A 9,701-nucleotide genomic window follows, 5' to 3' on the forward strand; every position below is an offset into this window, starting at 1 on the left:
TATCTGCATTATAATGACTTCAATGGGGGTGTTAAAAATTTAGCTCTGTGGACTCCATTCCAAACTTTGACAGAATCTTTGATTTGGGGGAATGAAAATTGTGTTTGAGTCACATAATAGTCCAACCTACTAAAACTGGAAAGCATAGTTTCTTTAAATTGCTACCTAGCATTGCATATTTTCACATATGTCTTGTATAAATCACCCTAAGCAAAAAGATGATGGAAAACATATGAATATTATTATAACTCTTCTCATTTCGACTTACAGAAGAAGGATGTTGTCTGTGTGATTGCTTGGTATCTGCTGAACTGAAATTACTGAACCCTTCGTTAGATGAATAATAATTATACATAATTTTTTCAACTTCTATTTTGTTTGGACTTAGGCTGTTTATTAAGAAATGAAGTACAATTAGTTAAGTCTGGACTAACAAAGGAAAACATTAATATAATATTTTAAAAAAATATTTAAGAATTTTTTAAATTCATTTTACATACCAATCAAAGATCTTCCTTTTTCCTCCTCCTGCCCCTCCAGCTTCCCTGTCCCAACCCACCCCCCATTCCCTCCTGCAAGAAGGTAAGGCCTCCCATGGAGAGGTACATTTAGTAGAGGAAGGTCTAAGCCCCTCCCCCTGCCACAAGGTTGTTCGAGGTGTCTCATCATAAGTAGCGGGCTCTAAAAAGCCTGCTCATGTACCAGGGATGGATTCTGATCCTATTGCCAGGGGGCTCCTTAAGCAGATCTAACATTTTAAAAAAGAAACATCAGAAATATAAACTTTTATCCTCAAATTTTAAAGTTTCACTGTAGCATAAGTTTTATTTGTATTCTGAAGTGCCCTCTATCTCAGCACAATGTCAAGGAAAAGATTTTGTAAATTCATTTGCCACTGCATACTCATAATTTGAAATAATGTGAGTATAAGAATAAGATTGAGAATTTAGCATCTTTATGCCGGTCTAACTAAATGGCAGCAGTGGATTCTTTTCTAAGGTCTATGGCCCTCACTAACTGTGGGAAGTTAGCTACGTTTCCAGTACCAGGAATGCTTTCCTTCCTGCTGAGTAGGCCTTAAGTTCAAATGGACAGCTGTTGGCTGCCACTGACACATGAGAGCTGCTTACTGCACCTTTGTGCATATCTTGCCATGCTGGTAATTGCTGTGATTCATGGGGGTTGCAGCTGGGTAAGGCTATTTAATTGCTTTTTTTTTCCCCTTGGCATCTTGCATAGTATTTTCTGTAACCATGGAGGACAGCCCTCAGAAAAGAAGCTTTCAAGTCAGATCTAGCTCAAATCATGCTAGTCCTGTGTTTTATGTGTGCTGTATGGTGTCTTCAGCAAGTGGACTTACTCTCATGTGCTTCCAGGCAACAACGGGCTATATTCATAATCTACAGTGTTTTCTGAGTCATTTGGATTACCTGACAAAAAATTCAAAAGGACGTTTCTTGTGAATGTTACTGGGATTTTTGTCAGTCTCTGCATTTTGTGGGGAGCATGTTTAGCCCAAGTGAAATAACTTCCTCTAGAATATGTAGGTATATACATACACCCATATGGTTATATGTGTGGAGTGTAGTTTAGGCAAATAAAGTACAGTTTCTCGTATCTTTATCAAACACCCTTGGTGTTATTTTTTCCCTCATTTCTCCTCCTCTTACTGTATTGATCTCCATCCCTCCTCCCCAGCTGAAGTTCTATAATTTATTTTATTTCCCACTTCATATCACCTGCATGGTGGAGCCTTTATACTGTACTGATTTCTGTGGTCACTGCATGATGCATGCTACATCTGGACGTGGAACTAGGAACCTCAGATGACGGAGAACATTCCGTGTTTCTGGATCTGAGTTGCCCCTTTGAATATAATATTTTCTAGTTGCACCCATTCTCCTGTAAATTTCCTGATATTATTTTTCATTACAGTTGAATAATATTTCATTGTATCCATTCATCTGGTCCAGGAAATGTAGGAAATTTCCCTTAACTGGATATATTGACTAGCACAAAAATGAATCTAGCAGGGCAAGTAACTGTTGTGTAGAATTTTAGTTTTTTCCATTGAATGGTAGTAGATTTATTTTTTAGATTTTCAGGACTCTCCACACTGATTTCCAGAGTGGGTATATCAATACTTATCCCTACAAATGGGAAGTGAGAGTTTTCCTTTTCCCACAACCTCACTATCATTTGTTTTCACTGGAAGCCTAGTCCCAATTGACACATCCACATTGAAGTTCCTGCATCTGTGGTTCAGGGATCATTGCAGAAGAGAACCAGAAGTATTGTAAGAGTCAGAGTACCATGAAGTCTTCTGTGAAAAAAGTGTCTTTTAGAAATGGCTCCATCAACAAGACAGAAACAATGGCACCATCAATGCACATGTTAACATGGAAGGAGAAAAAGTTCATCAAATCCCAGTCCTAGACAAAGAACTAATGATAACTAATGATGTCAGGGAGAAGGAGTATTACCCTCTCCTAGGATAGAGTCCCTTTATTGCTTGTCCAGTGCAGAGTGGTCAGTCTTGAAGGCATTTGCTTATAATCAAAATGAACTCAGATTTTATATACACATGTACTTGTGCATGCAAAGACACACAGACACAATACATCTAATAAAATAATAAAAGAAAAAATAAAAAAGGAAAGAGTAATGTTCAGCACAGGGTTAGATACTTAATGAAATTCTTTTTTTCTTTTTTTTTTTTTTTTTCAGTGAAAGCTATGAGATATTTTAGGGCATGGGACTAATAAGGTTGCAGAAAGAGCAGATGAGCCATCAATACCAAATAAGCCATGCTGCCTAATCAAAATCACACTACTCCCTTAATGTGTCCTGCATATTGTAGGTCAGGGAAATAACCATATTTTTTTCCTCTTAAGTGTTTTTAAATACATTCTGAGAATGGTAGACACTTGACTCTGATTTCCGTCTTCTTCATGTTTAGTCTGCTATTTCTTTTTCCATACAGGAGATAAGTCTATACAAAGGAAACCAATTGATTTACTTTAATTTTTTCAGTATCCACATTTGAACAAACCGTGGTTTTGCAGTAACATAAAATTAGTACTACATAAAATCAATAAAAATATAATTATATATTTCAGTATTATTTGGGCTTCTTTAAGTTATTAATTCCAGTCTTAATTTCTTTGTATATTGTTTGTACTAAGCCACGTTATTATTTAGAGGAATCCTTATTAAAGTGCTCTAATATAGATGCTACATAAATTAATATGTTTTGATTTATCTTATCTTATTTAGAGACAACTTAGTCCTTAGTCCCATTATGTTATCCAAATATAGCCAATTTAAAATATAATGATATGTGGGCACTTTCCCCCTTGAAGTTGTAGACTGATGACTATTTATTATATTCAATAAATAAACATAAAGGAATTGAACATTGGTGTTCACGTAGGTAGAGCTGCCTTTTTTGGTATTATTTATTTTGTCTTCTATTATACTCTGTTAATACTAGTTCTTATGTCTCTCCTCTAAATGACTTGGGATTGAGAATTTAGTAATACACTGAAATGAGTCATGCTTTATGACCAGTTTATCTTTAACATTTAAGGATTGTGTGAATTGTTCCATGGTACAATTGTGTGTTAATTAAAATAAGATATTTTTCTTTATATCTGTATTAATATTAATATTATTATTATTATTATTATTATTATGTCATACTCTTTCATTTTAGACATGTGCTTCCATGTCTTTCACGTAAATCAAATGCAAAATAAATTTAAGAGCCATCACTGATTACTTCTGAATAGTGGCTACACATATGACACAAATCATTCTTCAGTTGTTGGGAAATATTAAAGTAAGTAATATTAGAATAATTATAAACCGAGTGCAATAGTTACCAGTGAAACCAGCAGCACTGACTTCACTTAAAAAATTACACATTTCTTCATTCTGTATATTAATAGTGACACATAAACCTGTGAGGTGTTACAGAGATACACACTCAAAGCTTGAAGATCTTCCCATGAGGCCATGGGTTTTAAACTTTACTAATGCTAGCTCATTAAATGTATCATTGAAGTCACTCCTTGTGAAGGGATGGTGTGAAAGGTCCTTTTGCCCTTCAATTGCTATAACCTGGATGATTCTTTATGGAAAGTGTTAAATCTAATTTTAATTAAGTTTATTTAATTAAACTTCCACCCATTTTAATAACTAAGTACTAATGTAATGGAATTCAGAGTGGCAGATAATCAAGTCATCTAAGTGACACATAGTTCTTAATTGGAAATAATATAATATTCCAAAAGTGAGTTATTGTTAGAGGGATAAAGCAAAAACAGCATTGCCATTTTTCGATCAGATAGCCAGAGTTTTTTAGTATTGAATATTGAGCTATGTGTTCCTGTGGAATTGCTGTGGATATTGTTCTATATAAATAAACACTGATGGCTAGTGACCAGGCAGGAAGTAGGTGGCCAGGCAGGAGGTAGGTGGGACAAGGAGAGAGGAGAATTCTGGGAAGCGGAAGACTGAGGAGGAGAGACACAGCAGCCACCGCCAGGAGAAGCAGCATGTAAAGACTCTAGTAAGCCACCAGCCACATGGCAAGGTATAGATTTATAAAAATGGGTTAATTTAAGATATAAGAATAGTTAGCAAGATGCCTGCCACGGCCATACTGTTTATAAGTGATATAAGTGTCTGAGTGATTATTTTATACGTGGATTGTGGGACTGCGGGGTTTGGTGGAACCTGGAGAGAAGCCCTCCAGCAACAGGAATAACTGATTATAACTGATTCTTTAGAAGAGTTATTCGTGTTCTATACATTTTTAGAAAGACAGTGAAGAATACAGGTAATAATGAAACAAAAAGAGATGGACTAAAAATAAAGAAATGAGTTACAAGAGACATGATAATGCTTTGAGGGAGATAGCAGCTAATAACCCAGATAAACTTCTCAACAAATATACTTCACTTAATTTTCTAAGTTTTTCATGTGTGTGAATATGTGTGTATGTGTGTATTTCTATGTACTCCGATCAGCTAAGCATAAATAATAACTTGTTTCATCATACTTCTGTGTAATAAATCCAAATGATATATACCAGATTATTCAGATAATTAATTTAATTCCCAGAATAGATTGCATTTAGTTGCTAAAGAGTATGTTCTAGTAATTTAAAGTTGAAAATATATATAAGTGATGCAAATGTTCAACAGGAAAAAATGAGATATTTTTAAAATAAAAATCATTGTATTTTCTTTCTTTTTAAAAAAAGAAAAAAAAAGAAAGAATAAAAGGGGATTTATTGTGGAGTCAAATTTTAAACAATGGCCCAGAGAACAAAGATTTAGGTTATGCCAAATTTCATGTTCCAGTATGGAAGAAGTTTCATGACATTTTATAGTTTTTTTTTATTTCATTTTTAACTTTTCCCTTTATTTAAAATAGTTTTTTTTCCTACATTATATATCCTGATAATATCCTCTCCCTCTACCCCTTTCAGTTTCTCCCTACCTTCTCTCCCATCTACATCTATTCTCTTTCTGTCTCTCATTAGAAAACAAGGAGGCTTCTAAGTGTTAATAATAAAATAAAATAAATACAATAAAATAACACCCTATTTAAAATTCTGTTCTATGAACATTTTTTGTAAGAAGCCTGGCTACATAAGTGTGACAGTTTGTGTAGTTTGGTGTGTTTAAGGATCTGGCAGTAGGATCAGGATCTATCCCTGGTGCATGAGCTGGCTTTCTGGAGCCTATAACCTATGGTGTAATACCTTGGACAGCCTTGATGCAGGAGGAGGGCCTTGGACCTGGTTCAACTGAATATACCTGGCTTTGCTGACTCAATGGGAGGCCTTACCTTTTTGGATAAGGGAGGTGGAGGGAGGAAGGCTAGGGGGAAGCAGGAGGTACGAAGAGAGGAGGATCTGTGGTTGGCATGTAAACTGAATTAAACATTTCTTAATAAAGAGAAAAAAGGTATTGTGATGATATTGTGTTCCCCAAAATATTGTGCATGCTAATAAATTTATCTGGGGTCAGAGAACAGAACAGCCACTAGACACACATAGAAGCCAGAAAATGGTGGCACTCACACCTTTAGTCCTAATATTCCAGAGGCAGAGATCCTCTGAATCTCTGAGTTCAAAGCCACACTGGAAACAACTAGGCATGGTTACAAGAGACGTTAATCCCAGGAAGTGATGCCAGAAAGCAGAAAGGTATTTAAGACGTGAGGACCAGAACTAGAGCTGGTTAAGCTTTTAGGCTTTTGAGCAGCACAGTTCAGCTGAGATTCATTTTGGACTGAGAGGCTTCCAGTCTGAGGAAAAAGGATCAGCTGAGGAATTGGCAAGGTGAGGTGGCTGTGGCTTGTTCTGCTTCTCTGATCTTCCAGCGTTCACCCCAACACCTGGCTCCAGGTTTGTTGTTATTAATAAGAAATTGTTTTTCATTTTTTAAATTTATTAAATTTAATTTTACATATCAACCATGGATTCCCTTGTTCTTCCCCCTCCCACCCCCACCCCACGCCTTCCCCCAGCCCACCCCCCATTCCCATCTCCTCCAGGGCAAAGACTCCCCCGAAGATTGAGTTCAACCTGGTAGATTCAGTCCAGGCAGGTTCAGTCCCCTGCTCCCAGGCTGAGCCAAGTGTCCCTGTATAAGCCCCAGGTTCCAAACTGCCGGTTCATGCACTGAGGACAGGACCTGGTCCCACTGTCTGGATGCTTCCCAAGCAGATCAAGCTAATCAACTGTCTTATTTATCCGGAGGGCCTGATCCAGTTGGGGGCTCCTCAGCTATTGGTTCATAATTCACGTGTTTCCTTTCGTTTGTATATTTGTCTCTGTGCTTTTTCCAACCTTGGTCTCAACAATTCTCGCTCATACAAACCCTCCTCTTTCTCACCAATTGGATTCCTGGAGCTCCACCTGGGGCCTGACAGTGGATCTCTGCATCTGCTTCCCTCAGTCATTGGATGGGGTTTCTAGCATGACAGTTAGGATGTTTGGCCAGGTGGCCTTCATCCTAATAAGAACATTTAAGATTTGTGCTACAAGGAATAGTTAAAAAAATCAATTTTCGATCCTCTGAATAGTATCTTCGAGATATGCTATACAGCTAATTCTGCAATGAAACATTACTCCTGAGGTGAAAAGAATGGCTAAAAAAGACTTAAGAAGTAAAATAACTCTACATGGCACAGGAACTTACTGAATGTTAATTATAGTCACTAAAATCATCGCCAAACTAAGAAAACCGGTAATTGCCTAGGGAAGGGAAATCATCACTGGAGCTGCCTACAAGTTCAAGAGAGCTTGAAGGATTCGGTGTTTGTTGATAATCAATATATCGTATAAAACATTTTTTTTTACTTTTGTATTTTTCCCGCCATAATAATCTACCTCATCCCCTGATTGATTAAGAAAATTTAGTAATGACCCATTAGATACGTTAACTTGATTTTTATGAATACAATTTTATGGCTTTGGAATCTATATTCACAAATGGTGTGTTTCAGCTAGATAGTTATTTGTCCACTTCTTCTTTATATAGTAAGACAATATCCATCAAGACAAGTTATAAAGACTTTTGCTTTGTATCAGTTGAAAGTTAAAAGAAGTCATGGATCAGAATATAGTGACTTCCTTATCTATGACCAATACTCAAGCAGTAAGGACTCACATAATGAAAGGTAAGGAGTATTCTTTATATGTATGCATCTCTCTGACATTTCTCACTCTTACAAAGCAACCAGGATTCTAACATGTAGGCTGCATTGTTAGTATTTACACTTAACTCTATATTAGTCATTTTTTTTCTTGTCTATCCCACAAACTGGGTTGTGGTGTCCCACTAGGTTTCCTACTGTCTGTACCCAGCAGGACTGCATAAGAGGATGATTGGACCATGGACCTGAATACCAGGTGTTCCACTTGGCTATAACTAGCAAGTGAGAGGTCCTTTGCCCCTCCCCTTGGCATTGTTATAAATAGCCCTTTGGAATAAAGCTCTGGAATAGTGGATAACAAAACCAGGCCCACCCGAGACTATCCTGTATTTTCTCTGTTTCTCTCTCTTTATTTCTTTCTAAGTCTCTTATCCCTCATTTCTTAAGAATCCCTGGAGTAAATAAATGTGGGAGCTGGTCCCCCACACTGGATGAAAATGTAAAGCAAACATTTATTTCGGTTGATTGTTTTAGCAATAAAAATTCAAGAAATTGCATCTGGAGATGAGCTCTTCACTGCTTAGAACATCCAGCTGTAAATCATATGTATACGTTTTCCTTCCCTTGTCATATAAATGTGCCAACTTCCATTATGGAGGTCTTGACTTAGATGACTTTATGTGACTACAGGAATTTTGCATAGATACAAGTTGTCACTATCCCAGTACTTAAAAATGAGCAACCAATCTCAACACATAGAGACACATATGGCAAAAAAATCATAACAATATTCCTTTAAAAAATTCTACATTAATTTAGTGATAAATACAGACTCACACACACATATATGCATATATGTATATATGCCATATTTTCTCTTTAGCATGTATGCATTATAAATATGCTTGGGTAAAATCATGTTTATTAGTTTGCAAACACACATTTGTAAATAGAAAAGCGTCACTAAGATTCAGCCCTGAGATTCAAGTAAGATTCTTCCTCCATTGCTCTATGTCTTATTTACATTAAAAAAATTATCTATAGTCTCAATTTTTAAGTTGGGAAATAGCAAGAGCAAATTGTTAGTTAATATTCATAAATAAATAAATTCATTTACTTTTTAGTATTATAAATTAAGCCTAAAAATTGCTTATATGAATAAGATAGAAAATTCCATACACTAATTCATATGACAGTTAAGATAAAGATTTTTTTTAGACATTTAGATATATTTTCATTTTATTTTGTATGTATGTGTATGTTTGGACATTTATGTGTGTACCACATGTGAGCAGGTGTGCTTGGAAAAGATACAGGTATCTATTGCTGGATCTCCTGTAAGTGAAGCAATTCACCATGATCACTCGGACCTGAACCTGTGTCTTCTACTAAAGTAGCAAATGCTCATCCCCGTGGATCCAACTCTCCACCTCAGAATGATGATTCTTTCCTCATGTGATGACATAGCAACCATCTCAGAAGTGTTTTTTTTTCTTAATCAGAAATCCTCTGAAATCATCAGGACATGGTGCTCATCATTAATTTATAGCCAGTTTCTCAGAGTCGAAATATTTTCGCCTCCTATTGACACCTTGCCACTAAGTCTCTTGAGAGACTGGGATCAGGTTGCAGCATGTCAAGGGATATTAGAGACATAAAATCTTCACAATTAATGTAGATAAAATATACCATCTGATGGCCTACAAAGCATAGTTAAAAATCAAAATTGTACTTATTGAAAGACAGAAAGCAAAACACAGCATGTGCTATAACTTTTATGGATATAATACTTTAAAACCATCATGAAGACACAAAAATGTCTCTGTATATTCTAGCATTTTCATGGTGTTTTTATTATAAGAAAATAAAAAAAGTACCACTTAGAATATTAGTATTATATCTTAAATTATTTGGCTCAGTGTTAAAAGCAGTCTGAAAGAGCTACCCTTCGTTGAAAAACACATTCAAATTAAATTTAATTACTTCAAACATACAAACTTGATAATTCAAAATATTTTCATTTACGA

The sequence above is a fragment of the Peromyscus leucopus genome, chromosome 9, assembly GCF_004664715.2.
Source record: "Peromyscus leucopus breed LL Stock chromosome 9, UCI_PerLeu_2.1, whole genome shotgun sequence".
Classification (NCBI taxonomy): domain Eukaryota; kingdom Metazoa; phylum Chordata; class Mammalia; order Rodentia; family Cricetidae; genus Peromyscus; species Peromyscus leucopus.